Here is a 10786-nt window from a genome sequence, read left to right as displayed (position 1 = left end):
TAGAGGGAGACACTAACATTTGGATAGTAAAATAATTCCATGAATCTTGCCTGTTGTGCACTTCCGTTACCCGTATTGGTCTCAAATAAGTGGTTTTGCAAGAAACACATTTTAAAGCAAATACCTCTTATGTATTTTCATTTTACAAAATGTTATCAGGTGTTGCCTTATTTTCAAGTTGTCATTCCTTAGTGAAAATTGCCATACCGCTTAAATGTTTATTTTTCTTTTTATTAACCGATCATATGCTTCCATTATTGACTGAAATCCTGTGCAGCCAGTAACAACACTTTGACCAAGGAATTGAGTCAAACAGGATTTCTGAAAGTATGACCAAAAAAACTCATTTATTTTTAACTGATGGCATGGGATTCTTGGTGTTTTTTATTTATTTATTTTTACTGGTGGAATCCATTCAGTGACCACCAGATGGTGCATTACATGCACAGTTCCATGATAATGCAGTCATCTCCTGATACCTGCAAAATATTAACTGTGCAACACCCTTCTTTTAAACTTGATGTGTCATGCATGTTTTGCTGCGATATAAAATGCCTTATTTTAAAAACTTCATCAAATTATTAATTTGAGTTTCAAAATGCCAATTTAAGAGCAAACAATAGCCCAGATACTGTGACCTGTTTTTATTTTTTTTTTTTTTATTTTTTTTTTACTGCAATGTTTGACTAAACGGCCATATTAAGCATTTTACGCAGTTCTATAGAATGAACTCTTTAGATGAGTGTGTGCAACCCTTTCGTACCTTGATGTGCCCTAAGAAAATGAACAGAATGCTGACTAAAATAATACGTTGTGGTCTTCTCATCTGATACATTTTCAACTGGGAAATTATCACAATCTGTTCTGTGTTTCAGTGCATGTTTATGCATATTTATATATATATATATATATATATATAATGTTCTGATTTATATTTCAGCTGAAGCCCATCAAAGTATCAAGTAAAACCGGAATACCGCTGAATGTCTTGCCTGAAAAAGGACTCACTGCAAAACAGGTTGAGCGCATGCAGATGATCAATGGCAGTGACCTGCCCAGAGTTTCTACACAGAAACGTGCCAAAGACGAGTCAAAGGAAGAAAGGAAAACAAGAAAGCAGACAATAAAGGAAGAACGAAAGGTATGTTTTGCATAAATTCAATTTTATTATGATTTACACATTCTCTATTGTACTGAAGGGAGAGTGGGGCAATGGCAGCTTTGAAATTAAATCAGACATATTGAAAACCCTTTATAGTGAAATACTGACAAAAACTATTCCCTTTAGAACATCACCTAATGTTTTTGAAATGGAAGATATAATAAACTTGACCTGGATGTTCACTTCAGTGTTCCCTAATGTTTTTCGTATTCCCTCGCCTTGTCTTATCAGGAAAGAAGATCAGAGAAGAAAGCAAATAAAGTGGCCTTTAAAGAAGAGAAAGCAAGACAAGAGAAAGAAATTATGAACCTCAGATTAAATGTCCGGGGTCTAAAACTGTCATAAACCTCAACAATAAAGCATACTTTTGACATATTGCCATTCACACAGTATGAAGATATTTATTGTGGATGTTATTCAAAGGAGGAAAAAATAACTTTATAAATGACCTTGAACTAATTGCAGTTTGGTTGGCTGTAATGTAAATCATAACAGTATTGTGTCCTCATTTCACTGTTGGAGAAAATCTTTTGTTCAGTTTCGAAGATTTTGAATTCTAGACAAGTCAATCTGCACCTCTTAATTTGATCTTTTGGAAGCTTGACATGTCGTGATTTAATAGTGTACTGAACTACCCCAATAATACCCCAATAATACTTAAGAAACCAGGGAAATAAATACTCTTGTTGTAGATATTTATAATAACATTGGAAATTATGGTACACATGAGAAATTATGGTAGCCTATGTCTATTGATTTTACAAAGGTCTGAATAGATTTAGTTTGCTTTTTTTTATTATTGTTTATTTCTTAGCAGATGTTATCCAGGGTGACCTGACAGTTATTACAAAGTTTCACATTACAGTTATAAACATCACAGAGCAGTTATAAGATACAATAAATTCAGTAGTAAATAAGAGCAAATTCAAATGAGAGAAAAAAAAAAAAACAGTAAATTATATTTGAACAATTTTGACTAAGAGCAGTTAAACTTAAAAATATTTGGTTATAACAATACATCGTTTGTCTCTGTATTAAATATGTAGAAAGACACCCTAACCAAGAATCTTGGAAGTATATGAAGACTCCTGTCTGTCTGTACTTGAGTACTGTATCAGTGTCACATTTTCTACATTTGTTATCATGAACTCTCGTCCTATTTTTATGAAATTTGGAATCAACATTCTTCAATTTTGTACAGTTTAGCAAAGTTATTGAGTGCCAGAATATGGGAATCGGGGTGGTTCAAATCAGGTTGCCAGGTCTCAAAGTGTGACCTTAAATTCTTGTATGGTAAGTAGATTTTACTGGCTCGGCACGTTGATACAAAAAGGATTTCTGCTTCAAAAGAGGCAGAATTGTTACGGACCCTTTTTCTTTTTTTCCTAGTAACGTGCACCAGCCAAGTTATGGCAGAACAATGGAAATTATCATTTGAGTTAATTTTGCTTTGTCTGCAGTTTGGAAGACAGCTTTTGCCAACTGTAATAAAACTAAAAGCAAATGGATTATTTTTCCAATTTCAGGTAGTAGGTTGACAACAAGGGATGAAGGGAGTGTTTCATTAAAAATGAAAGGACAGCTTTTAAAATATGATCCTTATTGCCAAGAGAGCTGCACCGATGCAGGCCATTAACAAGGCTGTATTTTTTTCAAGGTTATCGCAAACGTAACAATTTCTGTGTTATGTAGTTCCCCGTGAAAATTCCCATTTCTGAAAGATTAGTGTAAACTCTTTAATTTTTACGGTACCTCAAGGCTTGCCAGGGCTTAACTTATTTATGCAAGTTAAAAATCTCACACTGTTTTTGCTCTCAAATGCATGCTGCCTGAGAATTTAGCATTTTCAGTCCAGCATAATATAATGCATGTTTTCTTAAAATTCCCCAATGTTAACAAATCCACTACAAGTACACTATTTTGCAATAGTACTTTTTTTTTTTTTTTTTTTTTTTTTGTAATGGTGTTTTCTGTGCTTGATTAATAAACACTTGCCTGAAATACTAATCAATCATTCCCTTTATTTAAGCATTCAGTACATTTGAGAACAAATTATCATTTGCAGTAATGTCTGGCCAAGAAGGTTCACATTTGTATTTTTTATTATATTTGGAGTTGCTGTTTTTTGTTTTTTCCCCCCACAACTTTTTTTTTTCTCCTTTTAATGAAATTGATCCCTGTTAAGCCATTTGTGTATCTCGATTACAACTGAGAAACTTGTTAGTACTGTAGGAAAATTGGTTAATTTACAGGGTTTGCTACATGCAGAACATAGAAACTGCATGCAAACGAGGGTGCAGCATTTTAAGTTCTAATGTAAGGAAGTATTAATGCTAGGCACACTATTACAATCACTATTCATAATAGTATTAACATTAAGAAAGACTAGTCACTTATTCAAATGCGTTTTCATTCTTCATTCTGCTTTTAAATGATTAAGTACTTGGATGATTTAAAAGCCTGTTTAGTTGTTTCATAGCAAAACCCTGTAAATTTAAACTGATTTTACTACTACAGTAGTCCGTTGTGTATCCAACTGTGGTGGGACCACAGTAAGGCCAAAATGTTAAGTCAGATAAATTAATCCTGTTTTAAATACCATTATAGACAGCTGTAACAATTACTATATTCACACAATTTTTGTTTTGAGATTCAGCTTCCCTAAATCCCTTGTTTAGAAAGATACAGGGTATTGATGCTTGTGACAGGGTACCTGTGTGGGTGCATGCATTTGCTGCTGCATGACAGGCAGGAGATTGAGATGGAGGTTGATGTTGATACACCCCGCAGGTGAACAAACTTTGGTGGGGTCTACAATCTCTATACTAATCTTCATTCAATAATAAACAAGCTCGACTGTCTGCGGTTTCGACCTGCTTACTCACTCTTCTGTAGCCAACCCTGGTTCTGGTTCTGGCACACGCACACGCACACACGTTGGCGAGTTTCCGTATATTTAGCCCAGTTGGCCTTGGTTTTGCAGCAGCCCTGAGGTAAATACATGGAACATTTTGATACCTGACGCCTGGCTGGAATACAACTACCTGTTGATTGGATTGCAGACCAGATAGCACTATGTAACACAATTTTTGTTCCTGGGTAGTAAGTGTTATTTCCTAATTGCTTATGCCTCAAAAGTATAGAAAATGTCTATTCCCCACAAACTTTGCTTTTGTGACCAGGACAGTGATATTTCAAAATATCACTTTCCAATGGGAAAACGGGCAAATGTGTGTCTTTTCGTTCACATAAAGCCAGAAAAAAACAACATATGAATCCAAATTAACATGTATTTATACTAAAGTAATACAAAAATGGCTACAAAAGATTTAGAAGTGAGTTTTTTGAGATTTACGATTATACTGTAAATACAGTATAATCGTAAATCTCGAAAAACTACTCACTTCTATATTTGTAGTCATCTTTCATTTTTGGATTACTACCCAAAAAGGACCAAAAAAAAAAATAATTTTTTGTTACACAGTGACACACAACAGGCAAGCTCTTCATACGCAGGGCTCCTGCCCTGCCACATTGCTGTTTACACTTACATTAGTGTTGGGTAATTTACACATTAGCAAAATGCAAAGGTTTAAGGGGAGAAAAGAAAAAACAAACAAAAAAACTTAGTTTGTAAGCACAACTCTTTCGCTTTCCTGTATCTATTTTGGATTAGCTCTGTACAAGTGGCTGACGTTGCTGAATGGTTAACTGGTTAGGGTGGATGTGACAGGCAGATACATGATGGATTATTGAAATATTACTAATGTTATTACAGTATACCTTTCATGTCACGGTTTGGTCTCACTAGTAATGCCTTATAAAAGTGCTTTTAATCTGCAATCATATCAATCTGCTTGACTTGCATGTATTGTATAGGGTGAGCGGGCGGTTCCAAGTTCACCGGGACAGTTAGGAACATTCTAGACTTTACAGGCTTCCATCACCCCAATGCAATTAAAAAATGCTGTTTAGTTACCAAGTATTGTGATGACAGGAGTCTGTAAAACATGAACTGTCTCAACCTGTCCAAGTGAACAAGTAGCCACCTGGTCACCCTGTATTATTGAAACGCAGTTACACTTGTTAAAGGCACTTTTGCGTTACTGTAATAAATAACATGTTGCTAGCTAGGATTGCTTACAAAATGTAGATAAACTGGCCAAAGTCAAATTAACACACTGAAAGTTCAATCTAGCACATTTAGAGTTTGGACCAAGACAGTAAAAACTGCAGGTACGGTGTCGTCGAAATAACCAAAACAAAACCTATACCTGACTGTCTAGTGAACGCGTATACAAGAAGTCATGTAGTGCAATGGCATATTTTTCTTTCTGTTCTGCTTACTCGAGAAATATTGCTTGATTGATGAGACGTAACCTCCATTCTCTTCCATGGATCGGAGTGATAGTGTTATATGTGTACAATCAGTAGCACACATCCTGTAAACCTGTCCTCTCTGGGGAAATTTAATTTATAATTACCTGTGAGCTTTAGCAGGACTTTTTTTTTTTTTTTGGGAAATTGCAGTTTATTAAATAAGGTCGCAGTTAAAGCCGAAGGACATAGTTTAAAACAAATATTTAATACTCTAAAGCAGCGGTGTCAAACATACGACCCATTAGTTTCTAAAATTGCATTGATGTACTGTATTGTTTTGGAATTCTTTAAGACAGCCCGCCTCCTTTTAATATAATATACGTATTCAACATGTGTAGTCTGCATTGTATGAGTGACAGTCCCATTAAGCCAATCACAGCTCGCAGAGATAGTAAACTAGCTGATCAAATAGCACACATGATCTGTTTCCTCACACACGTGTAATAGCACGCATAATTTTGATTAGGAGAGCTTGTTTAAACAATTTATTTTAGTTTGTGTAAAATCAGTAGCCAAAACTTAGTTGGAGATGTCACAGAAGCAAAAAGTGGAGGAATGACACAGAAGTTTCCAAAATCTTTAGCCATGTGTTCAAGTAATTGTGACGGCAAGACAGTATGTCTGATTTGCGTGTAACGGTTGCAGTTATGAACGATTATAATTTACAACGTCACTGACACGCTGCACAAATCAACGTACTTTGAGTCAACGAAAGGTTTGCTGAAAAGTTGCAAAATTAGAACACGTAATGAGCATTTTTATCAAGTGTGCGAGAAAAGAAGTGCCAGGTGTCCAGGCAGGAGTCATAAAAAGGTACATTTCATAGTGGTACTGTTTACTATTTTGCATTTTCACAGCTTGTCGGTATCATTTTTCAGTGCTGCTAAAAACATATTTTGGAATATAAATTAAATATTGAGACATAGCACTGCCATTTTTTTTGTGTGTGTGTGTTTGAGATTGTTGTGTTTGAAATAAAATCTGCTTATTTCTGTACTGTAAAATGCATCGAGTAATACGTTGATTAATTGATTGAAATCGTGTCTGCATTCTTATTGACTAGGAATAAAGTAACGTTAAGGTTTGGAAATTGCAAGTTAATGTAGCCACGCAACCTTAACTCTGCATTATGTGTGTGTTTCCCGTCACACTCGACATTATATGTGACATCATCAATGACATAAGCAATGACATTACAAAGCACATGAGAAATTCTCTCCGAAGACAGACCATACGGACATAATAGTGGGAAATCATAGTCCTTGTGATTGGTAACATGTTCATTAGCATTCCCACAATGGTTGCTGTCAATGTGTGCTTTAACAAACAACAGAATTCCCTGTACTCAGAAATGTGAACTCATGTTAAGGTATGTAGTGATGAATGTTAGATTTTTGGAAAGCAGTGCCTGAAAACAAATGGGACAAGCAATATGTCAAACCCTACATGTATGTTAACACTTTTCATTACAGTTAGTACTGTTTATACTGGTATACTGTTGATACATGTATGCTGTGGTACTCGAAGCAGTGCTTTATGTCTCTTGTAAGCATAACATCCACGCATTACAATCCACCTCTTGTTTATGTACTTCATTGAGTACTGTTAAATTTTCACAATGGTGAACTGCAGAAATCTGCAATTGTACCTAAACATTTTTATATCATAATTGGCTTCCACCACAACAGTGTGTTAGCAAGCACTCATAGTCATCTGTAAAGTTTGAAAGAAGAATGGTTAATCACAGTGCAAACAGACACATACTGCAGAATATGCAGTGACTCATTTTGCCACATGTAACAGTGCACTTAATAGAAGAAAGCCAATTGTTTAACATTAGTACCAGTAATACATGGAAGGTCCCTAATTAATTCTATAACACTGCTGTATTCTGAGTTGATTGGTTTTACTTAGAACACTAATGAAATAATTAGATTGACAGCAAACATTGTGGGAAGGCTAATGCAGTTACTGAACATGTTACCAATCACAAGGACTATAATTTTCCAGTGTTATGTCTGTATGGCCAGTCTTCGGGGAATTTGTCATGTGCTTAGTGATGTGATTGATGATGTCACGTGAGGTCAAGTGTGACAGGAAACACATAAAAGGCTGCAGAGTTAAGGTTGTGTGGCTTTCTTAACTGGCAATTTCCTAGCCTTTTTGACTCTTGCAACCAAACCTTACCGTTACTTTAGTTTTTCCCATTGTTTTGAAGAAGGCAACCTGGAAAATCAAACAACCACATCTGCCACATAATGTAGTGGTGAAAACATATCTTCAGACACTAAATAGCACAGAAGAAAGAGACACGCACCAAGTATGTAAAGTATTTTTTAAAAGACAGATTTATTGAAGCCAAATCTAATGTGAAATATGTTAATCCCTGCCCCTGAGAATGGATAGATGGGAACAGCAACCACTGTACCTGAGGTTGGAGAGGTGGAGACAGCAACAACTGTACCTGAGGCTGGAGAGGTGAGGACAAATTTGAACAGTAGTGTCGAGGGCCGTTATTCTTCATGTAATGCTCTGTCCACTCTCTCTAGAAAGATCATGTAAGAATCCTGCAGGTGTTTAGGCAATCTGTTCCATTCACAGAAGGGAAGTGATCACTACAGACGCCTGCAGTCTGGGCTGGGGAGCGGTCTGGAACGGGAGAGGAATAAGAAGTCAGTGGAAGGTACATTAGCAGCAAGTGCACATAAATGCGCAAGAGCTGCAAGCAGTGAGCCTGGTGTTATCCCATTTTCGCCAGCAATTAGCGCACAAACGTGCTGGTCCGGACGGACAATACCACAGTGGTAGCCTACATGAATCACCAAGGCGGCCTGCGCTCACCGGGCCTTCACCACAAGGCGCACAGACTCGATGCACAGAAACTTGTGTTCCATCAGGCAGTTCACCTCTCTGGTGTGGACAACAAGACAGAAGATCTCCTGTCCAGAAGAGCTCCAGACAGCTCTGAGTGGAGGCTACATCCTCAAGTGGTGAAACAGATTTGGGAGAGGTTTCGTACTACACAAGTCAACCTCTTTGCCACAGCCGAGTCCACTCATTGCCCCCTGTGGATCTAGCGCACTGTGTGACAGATGCGATACGCTTGGCGTATGAACAGACGGACACCCTGTTACCAGGGGACATTACGGCCCATTCTACCAGGGGCCAGGCAACTTCGTGGGCTTTCCATCATGGCTCCTTCTTAGATGAGTTATGCAATGCTGCTACATGGACAGGTAATCAGACATTTGTGTGTTTTTACCGCATTGAAGTTACAAACCGAACAAGACCCTCTCTGGGCTCTAGAGTGTTGGAGGCGGCATGCCCTTAGGCGTCATGTAGGCTCTGAGGCTATCGCCGGGGGGGCTGTTCTGTCGGTAATCTGGAGCCACGACAGCTTTGGTACAGCTTTCCCATTTGGTAATGGTTGTCATTCGAATTGAAAGGGAACGCTGGGTTATTACCATAACCCTGGTTCCCCGAAAAAAGAATGACAACCATTACCCTTTGAGGTTGTGTCCCCAGCTGACCTCTGTTTTTGAAAGAAAATGGTAATGTGCTACTGTGAGGACATCCGTCTTCAACAGGACATAGGAGGGACTTCCCCCTCACAGCAGGGCCCTGATAGGGCAGCTTTTTTTATATATGCTCAGTGACTGACGGTCAGAGAGGCTCTTCCCATTCGGTAATGGTTGTCATTCTCTTTTCAGGGAACCAGGGCTATGGTAATAACCTAACATTATCTCACACCATAATGTTTAGTGCCTTCTCGTAAATGAGGCCCGTTGTAGCACTTTCTACTATTTTGTTTAATGCATCTTTTGACACCTGGTGACAGGACTAATGTAGTCCAGCTGATTTAATGCAGTCAGGAAAAACAGGATTGTAAAGCTAATATTTTTACCTTATCACACTAGACAAGTATCAGGTAAATAGCTGGTTTGGGCATCACTGTATATATGTCATATTGTCACTGGAAACTAGACCAAGTCAGAAAATGTTCTATATGCAAGGAAAACAAATCTAAATAGAATACCCCGGTTTAATAAGAGAGTTTGCAAGTGTTCTAGAGACAACAATTGCAGAAGTAATGGATATTAGTTTAACAAACACAATCTAAACAAATTCAAGGCTATGAATGTCAGATCAATTCCTGCCTCCGCTTAGGATATTTGGATGGTGTGCCATTATTTGGTATAATAAAATACATTATCACCATAATTGAAAAGACTGAGGTTGAATAATAGGCCTCTACACAGGTCTGGAGTGCATAGGGCCTCTCTCTATTTAGATTTACACATGTAGGCTAGCTGTAATTAACCAGTAGTCAGCTATTTGTGAACAGATATAAAAACATGACAGTTTGGGCATTATTTTCCACAGTGACAAAAGCCATAGCAGTCTTTGAAATGTGGGATCATTAGTGAAAGCAAAAAAATTATCCAGACTTATACTTTACAGAATATTATAGCAATTTAAGGTAGAGCTTCTTTTTCACCCAATCATAGTGCTTGAATAAATCGTAATTCTGTAGTTAAATATGCTGGTGGCACTAAAATGGAGGGAGTAGCTAAGACATACTGCAGCTGTAAAGATTCAAATGATGTAAACATGCTAAAAAGTTGGGCATTGGAAACATTAATAAAAAGAGCAACTACTTTGATTCCTGTCCTGAAAGGCATGAGCTATTAGGAGAGGCTTAATGAAATTTACTTGAAGCTGAGCAAATATGGATTTAAAACAGATAAGAAAAAAACTTCTTCACAGTCGTGGTGAATCTGTGAAATGGAGAGATTGTTGTTAATGCAGAGAAACTGGAATCCTGTTATATTCTGTTATTTGCACAATATTTATTTTTGACTCTTTCTCAATGAATATTACAGCCTCAGGCTAATGAATGAATGTAATATATATATATATATATATATATATATATATATATATATATATATATATCTGGAAAGAATATAGCTCTGGAAAGAATTAAGAGACCACTGCAAAATTATCAGTTTGGAGATTGGGCTGGCCATGACAGGGTCTTGATCTGGTGGTCCTCCATCCACACCTTGATTCACCTGGCTGTGTGGCATGTAGCATTGTCCTGCTGGAAAAACCAATCCTCAGAGTTGGGGAACACTGTCAGAGCAGAAGGAAGCAAGTTTTCTTCCAGGACAACCTTGTACTTGGCTTGATTCATGCGCCCTTCACAAAGACAAATCTGCCCAATTCAGCCTTGCTGAAGCA

The sequence above is a fragment of the Polyodon spathula genome, chromosome 6, assembly GCF_017654505.1.
Source record: "Polyodon spathula isolate WHYD16114869_AA chromosome 6, ASM1765450v1, whole genome shotgun sequence".
NCBI classification, from domain to species: domain Eukaryota; kingdom Metazoa; phylum Chordata; class Actinopteri; order Acipenseriformes; family Polyodontidae; genus Polyodon; species Polyodon spathula.
This window is presented reverse-complemented; position numbering follows the sequence as displayed.